The sequence below is a fragment of the Rana temporaria genome, chromosome 12, assembly GCF_905171775.1.
Source record: "Rana temporaria chromosome 12, aRanTem1.1, whole genome shotgun sequence".
Taxonomy (NCBI): domain Eukaryota; kingdom Metazoa; phylum Chordata; class Amphibia; order Anura; family Ranidae; genus Rana; species Rana temporaria.
Window position 1 is genome coordinate 63497640 of NC_053500.1, and position 8848 is coordinate 63506487.

An 8848-nucleotide genomic window follows, 5' to 3' on the forward strand; every position below is an offset into this window, starting at 1 on the left:
GACAAAGATGAGGTCAGATTTCTAATAAAATGGGCAAAAAAGACAGAATACGAGGCACAGTAATCTCTGGTGCTGAGGTGCCTTTGTACAAACCATGCAAAGAATTTATGGATTTTAGGTACAGGAGTAGGAATGAGCTGAACACCCCCCCGTTCTGTTCGCATCAGAACCTTCGAGCAGACCGAACGTTTGCGCGAACTTTAGAACCCCATTGAAGTCCATGGGACTCGAACGTTCGAAATCAAGTGCTCATTTTAAAGGTTAATATGCAAGTTATAGTCCTAAAACGGGTCAGGGGACCCGGGTCTTGTCCCAGGGGCCATGTATCAATGCAAAAACAAAAAAAAGTTTTAAAAACTGACATTTTTTCGGGCAGTGATTTTTAATGACGCTTAAAGTGAAAAAAAATATATGAAAAATGTCTTTAAATATCGTACCTGCTGGGTGTCCATCGTATGCCTGTGAAGTGGCACGTGTTTAGAACTGTCCCTGCACAAAATGACATTACTAAAAAATGGGTGGAGTACAGCGCTCAGGGTGTTTGCACAGACCAATCAATGGGAGGCTGAAAATTAAAATAAACGGATATATAGAAATGAATAAATTAAAATAACAAACCACAGCGGAGATATATGGTGTAAATGTTCATGAGTCCATACAAGGATCAATCCCAGCAGGGTGCCAGAAAAAGCTATAGTTGATGGCAATGACGAACCAGTGTAGATGAAAACAGTAGATCAGGGCAGCTATCCAGGAGCGAAGCCAGCTCAATATATGCAAGAGAAAAACAAAAGAGAAGAGCGCCTCTGAGTATACTGTGTTTTAATTATAAATCATAAAAATATCCAGCACTTACATCATAGTATTATGCTGCAGTCATGGGAGCTGGTGTCCGTCTGTTGCTGACAGCCAGTAAGGCATGAGAACTCGGCGGCCGGAGGGAGCCGGGGAGAAACGGCTAAGTCCTTGTTGTTATACCGCTGCTAGGCAATGAGTTCATCAGCTGATGCGTGACGTCGGCTTGGACGGAAGCCGAGGGGGACCACAACGCGTTTCAGAGCATGCGCAAGGAACCGACCAGCGCGCTCCTTTTTCAAGTGTAAAAGGATAAAAGACAGGACTCATATTATAACCAATCATGTGGTCAGTGTTTAGACACAAAACAGGGCAAAGATACTTGGGCTAATTTACACAAGAAATATAAAAAAGGTGGATTAACTTTTAAAGAAGGCATATTATACTAAATTTAAGTATGTATAATATAAATGTTAAAGATCCGTGTATATATAGGGAAAGCACAGTTGACATATAAAAGTAAAAACAACGTATTGCAGACATTGGACACCAGGGGGCCCCCAGGGCAAAAATACCTGGAAAGCACCTCCAATTATACATATTATAATAAAAATGCTTATAAAAAGCATTAATAGGGAAAATAACAATATTAATATTATTATAACATTAACAATGCCATAATAAGGTAGATATAAATATAAATAAATAAAAATCATAATCATAGAAAAACGTCAAAAATACACAAGAACCAATAGGAATAATCACTAAGCATATTTAGCCAGAATGTAAATGGAAGCTAATATATAGAAAAATGTAAATAGAAGCGGAGGAAGGAAGCTAACTCTAGGCAAAAAGCGTATATGCAGGAGCACATACGCAAAACACACGTGTGCATGTGTCCACATACACGCACATATAGATATGTACACACACACACAGAGGTGAAAAAAATGAAATATGAAGGGGATGTGAATATTGGAGTATTAAAGAATGGCTTTGACATCCAACTCTTCGTTGAGGCCAAGAGGGGCGAGACAATCGAGAGTGAATATCCAGAAAGTCTCGCGTTCACATAGTCTGGAAAAACGCTCAGCCTCAGAGAGGACTTTTGGTATGGATTCAATAAACCCATACCCGCAAGCCCTCCGTGGACTGATCGTGATGCTCCAGAAAATGGCGTGGCACACTATGTTCATCACATCCAGCCTCAACAAACCGACGGTGTGCACCAAAAACGCACTAAAAAGTCATTTAAAACTGCTTGCAGCTTTAATGTATTGTCTGGTCCCTGCAATATGGATGAAAGTCATTGAGAAAAACAGCCCAATTTTTCTGCCCCTGTTCAACAGGGGCATGCAATTACAATTCTTGATATAATAGTTCACAGCAGTGCGTTCCAGCGCCCACCAAGACTAACTGTGAGGGCTTACAGTGTTGTGGCAACACCAACACCTAGGGCCCAAATTTATGCAGAGTATATACGGCAGGCCCCTACTTTCAAACATCCAAATTACAAACGACTCCTACTTGAAAACAGAAGGAGACAACAGGAAGTGAGAGGAAATCTACCCCTAGGAAGGGAAATTCTCTTCTGTAAGAGGTGTCTCCTGTACACTGATGCTTTATCACAATCCTTGTTTCACTAAAAAAAAATTTTTTTTGCATTGATACATGGCCCCTGGGACAAGACCCCGGTCCCCAGACCCGTTTTAGGACTATAACTTGCATATTAACCTTTAAAATGAGCATTTGATTTCGAACGTTCGAGTCCCATAGACTTCAATGTGGTTCTAAAGTTCATGCGAACGTTCGGTCCGTTCGAAGGTTCTGATGCGAACTGAACGGGGGGGGTTGTTTGGCTCATCACTACTTCTGGAGGGTCTAGAAACCTAGAAGCCTTTTATATTGTATCTGATTTGTGTTTCCTGTAGAGGGCGAAGCCATTCATCTCAAGTAGCTGTCCTAGAAGGTGAGGGGGGAAAATCGTTTTTTTCTTTTAAAAATTGGATATTTATTATAGCAAAAAGTAAAAATTTTTGTTTTTTTCCAAAATTGTCAGTCTTATTTTGTTTATATCGCAAAAAACAAAAACCGCAGACATGGTCAAATACCGCCAAAATAAAGCTCTATTTGTGTAAAAAAAAAAAAAAAGGATGTCAATTTTGTTTGGGAGCCACGTCGCAGGACCGCGCAATTGTCATTCAAAGCATAACAGTGCTGAAAGCTGAAATTTCACCTGGGCGGGAACGGGGTATATGTGCCCAGTAAGCAAGTCGTTATAGTGGAAAGGAGGAAGAAATGGCTGACATCTTACCTCATGGTCAGTAGTGTAGATAACTTCATTGGCACAAGTACCAAAAACACAGGCTTGTCGAATGGAGGACACCTCCTGGGGTGAAAGCAAAGTGAAAAAAGGCCACTTTCCAAAATCAACCATGTCTCTATAGTGTTTCACATCAGGGATACCAGGTATCAACACCTACAAAGAACTGAAGGGGGGAAAAAAAAAAAAAAAAAAGTACTTCAGTAGCCATTCAATATTTAATAGTATAATATATGATCTTGCCACTACATTTTGGTTGGCAACACATAGTGAAGCATGGACACTTACACTGCATAAAAGTACTGTGTTTTCTCCTATGCGTGGTGAGGGCATGAGGAAGTTCATGTCTGCATTTACCATTCTATACACAAATGGGCTATTTAGACCAATGTGAAATGCGGCTAAATGGATCTGGGCCTTCATGCAGGTAAAACCAAGGACGTACTTTAACCTCTTGACTACTGGGCACTTAAAGGAAAAAAAAAATTCACCTTAATGCAATCTATGCATTAAGGTGAAAAAACATCTGATGCTGCCGCCCCCCCCCGTTTTACTTACCTGACCCCTCGAAAGTCCCGCGCGGTCCCGATATCCTCTTCGCCGCTCAGCCTGGCCCACTGATTGGCTAGATCGGATGGATTGAGAGCAGCGCAGCCATTGGCTGGCGCTGCTGTCAATCATATCCAGTGACGCGCCGAGTGATACAGTGAGCGGCTATGGCCGCTCGCTGTATCACGGGAGCGTGCCCGCAATTAGTGACCACCATGCGAGCTCTCGCATGACTGTGGTTACTAATTGCGGGGAGGACCCAACATATTTGTCATTTTAAAAAAAAAAAAATTTTTTTCCTTTAGTGACCCTTTAAACCTCCTTCCTAACCGGACCAATTTTCAGCATTCTCACATTTTGAATGACAATTACTCAGGTCATGCAACACTGTACCCATATGAAATGTTTGTCCTTTTTTTCCACACAAATAGAGCTTTCTTTTGGTGGTATTTAATCACCGCTGGATTTTTTTTTTGCGCTATAAATCACAAAATACTGAAAATTCTGTAAAAAAAATAAATAAAATGTCTTTGTTTCTGTTAAAATTTAGCAAATTAGTAATTTTTCTTCATAAATTATCAGGTTATTTCTCACACACAGCATATGCATACCACAAATTACACCACAAATACATTCTGCTCCTCCTCCCGAGTATGGGGATACCACATGTGTGAGACTTTTACACAGCGTGGCCACGTACAGAGGTCCTACAAGCGCAGGCGTTCTAGGGGCATACATTTCAAGTCTAATTACACTTTGAGGCACTGCAGTGGCATGGATACAAACTGATGTGGCATGGATGAGCCGTGGATGTGGATGGCTGGGTATGGATGGGATGGCTGAGTATGGCTCAGTGTTGGTGAGTATGGCCGAGTATGGATGGATGAGTATTGCAGAGTATGGATGGACGGATGAGTATGGCTGAGTATTGGCGAAGTATTGCAGAGCAGGGTATGGCAGAGTATTGTCAGGAATGGGCACTGAGCAGCACTGTGGGCACTACACACATCCAGCCCACAGCGACCTTTCCCCCTTTCCTCTCACACTGTACCGATAGGTACGAGAGGGGAGAAAGGAACTGGCGTCACGTCACTCTTAGGGAACCCATTTAACCCCTTCCCTGCCAGTCACATGAATACAGTAATCAGTGCGTATTTATAGCACTGTTCGCTGTATAAATGTGAATGGTCCCAAAATAGTGTCAAAAGTGTCCGATCTGTCCACAATATCGCAGTCCTGACAAAAATCGCAGATCGCCGTCATTGCTAGGAAAAAAAAAATAAAAGTGACTTTTGCGCAAACCAATCACCATACGCTTATTGCGATTTTTTTTTACCAAAAATATGTAGAAGAATACATATTGGCCTAAACTGAGGGTATATATATATATATATATATATATATATATATATATATATATATATATATATATATATATATATATATATATTATTTTTTTTTTTTAATTGGGATATTTATTATAGCAAAAAATAAAAACCGCAGAGCTGAAAATTGGTCTGGTTATTAAGGGGTTCAAGTAAAGAAAAAAAAAAAAAAAAAAAAAAAAGGGTATTTTCCCCTAAAAAAATTGCGCTTGCAAGACCGCTGTGCAAATTCAGTGTGACAAAAAGCATTAGCATTGCAACAACCGCCATTTAATTCTCTGATGGCAGTTGTTGCAATGCTTTTCAGGGATCTCCAAGCTACGGCCCCCTCCAGCTTTTCAGAACCTACAATCCCCATCATGCAATGTCATTTCCCACCATGCCCGGCATGATAGAGTCATGAGTGAGAATTACAATGCATCATGGGAAGTGTAGTTCTGCAAAGGCTGCAGGGCTGTAGGTCGGAGACCCCCTCAATCCAGGCAATGGATAATCTTAGGGTCCCTGCCCCACTATGGAGCTTACATTCTAAGGTAGTCACTTAACTTAACAACATTACTATTACAAGCCTATCAGCATGTATTTGTGCTGTGGGGGAAACCGGAGTACCCGGAGGAAACCCACGCATACGCAGGGAGAACATGCAAACTCCATCCAGCCAATGTCGGGATTTGAACCTGCGACCTTCTGGCTGCCAGGCAGTAGCGCTACCGCTACACCAACTGCGCTGCCCTATCTGTACAGTAAAAAAAAAATATTCGATCTTTCAAAAGGCAAGCAGCTTCCCGCGCTGGAAGTGACGTCATCGTCATGCTGTGTGGGTTGAGGATTTCGTTTTACAACACCGGCCTCTGTTGTTATGGGCTTACCTTCACACACACCTTCCTTCCGCTTCCCGGAAATAAGTCACGGGAGCGATGGCGGCGAGTAAGAAGAAGGCATTGTCGTCTCTGGTGGGGGACTCGGAGCCTGACGGGCTGCGATCCCCGAACCCCTGTAGTCCCCGGTTTTACGGTCGGTGCTTGGGCAGCTTCCCGATGGACAGGGGGCGTTTCCCGGTGAACGGGGGCGTTGCCCACATGCAGAGCTGTGTAGAGGAGGAGCTGGAGCGGCTCCAGCCTATGCTGTGCTAGTGAGTAGCGTAACCGCCCCTCCTCCTCAGCTAAAGAATTGATCACATGACCCGCCCCCTCTTCCAGCATCCCGCCCCTCTCCTCCTACCTCTGCTCCCTCCTCCAATAGGGCTCCTGGCAGCATAGGGGAAATGACAGAGTACAGCGCCCCCCCTCCTTCCCTCCGGTTCTGCAAGGCACTATGGGAATTGTAGTACAGAGTGAATGGCCAACAAGCAGGTGAGTTTTTATTCTAGCAGCAAACATAAGTCATTTTTCTCCTTCACTGGTGGGCACTGACAGGTGGCACTCATGGGCACACATGTGGCACTGACAGGCAGCATGCCTGTGACACTGACAGGCAGCACACATGGGCATGCATGTGGCACTGACAGGTGGCACACATGTGGCACTGACAGGCGGCACTCATGTGGCACTGATGGGCACGCATGTGGCACGGACAGGCAGCACACATGGGCATGCATGTGGCACTGACAGGCGGCACTCATCTGGCACTGATAGGCACACATGTGGCACTGACAGGCAGCACACATGGGCACTTATGTGGCACTGACAGGTGGCATACATGGGCACTGACAGGCGGCACTCATGTGGCACTGACAGGCGGCACTCATGTGGCACTGACAGCTGGCACTGATGGGCACACATGTGGCACTGACAGGCGGCATACATGGGCACTGACAGGCGACACTCATGTGGCACTGACAGGTGGCACCCATGTGCAGGCATGTAGCACTGACAGGCGGCACTCATGTGGCACTGACAGGCAGCACTCATGGGCACGCATGTGGCACTGACAGGCGGCACTCATGTGGCACTGATGGCCACTCATGTGGCACTGACAGGCGGCATACATGGGCACTGACAGGCGCCACTCATGGTGCACTGACAGGCGTCACTGATGGCAACTCATGTGGCACTGACAGGCAGCACTAATGTGGCACTGACAGGCAGCACACATGGGCACTTATGTGGCACTGACAGGTGGCATACATGGGCACTGACAGGCGGCACTCATGGGGCACTGACAGGCGGCACTCATATGGCACTGACAGGCGTCACTCATGTGGCACTGACAGGCGTCACTCATGTGAATGCATGTGGCACTGACAGGCGTCACTCATGTGCACTGACAGGCGGCACTCATGTGCACGCATGTGGCACTGACAGGCGGCACTCATGTGGCACTGACAGGCGGCACTGATGGTCACTCATGTGGCACTGACAGGCGTCACTCATGTGCACGCATGTGGCACTGACAGGCGGCACTCATGTGGCACTGACAGGCGTCACTGATGGGCACTCATGTGGCACTGACAGGCAGTAGCCCTGAGAGGCACTTATGTGGTGGCACTGACAGGCGTCACTGATGGGCACTCATGTGGCACTGACAGGCAGTAGCCCTGAGAGGCACTTATGTGGTGGCACTGACAGGCGTCACTGATGGGCACTCACGAGGCGGCACTGATGGCCACTGAGTATATAGGTCAGTGTTTCTCTAGGCGCCCCAAAAGGTCATGTTTTAAAGCGGGGGTTCACCCTAAAAAAAAATTCTAACATTGCATGGAGCCGACCTATGAGACCGACAGTATGCTGTTGTTTTTTGCGTACAAACCATTTTAGGGCTATTTTCACCCCCCGGCTTTTCCGCGGGAGTGAGCGTTCCTAATCACAGGCTGTGATTGACGTGCTTCCGACCGGCGCATACTGCGCGTCACGAGTTGCCGAAAGAAGCCGAACGTCGCTGCGCAGGCGCCGTATAGAGCCGCACCGAAAATAGCCCTAAAATGGTATGTACGCAAAAATAAAACAACAACATACCGCCGGTCTCATAGGTCAGCTCCATGCAATGTTAGAATTTTTTAGGGTGAACCCCCGCTTTAAGGATTTTCCTCAGACGAAACAGCTGTGGTGATTACTAAAGCAGTGAAACTGATGAAATCACCTGTGCAAAAAAAGGAAAGCCTGAAAACATGACCTGTTGGGGCGCCTTGAGAAACACTGATATAGGTACTTATGCCCTGCTATGTGCAAACCTCAGAACATAGATATATGCAATTGATTATATAAAAAATGAAATATATGTGATAGGCAATTGTGTAAAAAACATCCAATTATTGTCCAATCAGAGCTGTGTATATCATCTGTCCAAAAATCCTGTGTTTGTGAACCCAATGAAACATGCAGGTGCTCAGTCCACAAATGACATCTGCTGTAAGGCTGCTTTCACACTGGGGCGGGGGCGGTGTTGGCGTTAGAGCCACGCTATTTTAAGCGGTGATTTACCGTCGTTTTTGCGGAGGTATTCAGCCGCTAGCGGCCGGAAAAGGGTTAAAAACCACCCGCAAAGTGCTTTGCCGGCATTTGGGCCACGCTGCCCAATCACTTCAATGGGCAGGAGCGGTGTACACACACCTCCTTCACCGCTCCAAAGATGCCGCTTGCAGGAGTTTTTCTAACGTCCTGCCAGCGCATCGCCTCAGTGTGAGAATACTCGGGCCTTTCACACTGACACTGCAGGGGAGATGTTTTTCAGGCGCTTTACAGGCACTATTTTTAGCCCCCCCCCCCAGTGTGAAAGGGGTCTTACTGACAAATGTGTCAGGAGAGGGTGGGGAGTGGTCATAAAACTGTTGGATGGAGAATTTGAAAGCTGGGGTCCA

At 45.8% G+C, this 8848-nt stretch overlaps 1 long non-coding RNA gene across 1 annotated transcript; it reads right to left on the reverse strand.

The window, feature by feature from the left end:
* Nucleotides 1–465: 465 nt before the first annotated feature.
* On the reverse strand, nt 466–6052 carry LOC120918843. The gene is made up of 3 exons (XR_005744477.1): nt 5922–6052; nt 3110–3284; nt 466–1088 (listed from the first exon to the last, which is right to left on the reverse strand). It is a non-coding gene; the product is annotated as an uncharacterized LOC120918843 (long non-coding RNA).
* Between the last annotated feature and the right edge of the window lie 2796 nt (nt 6053–8848).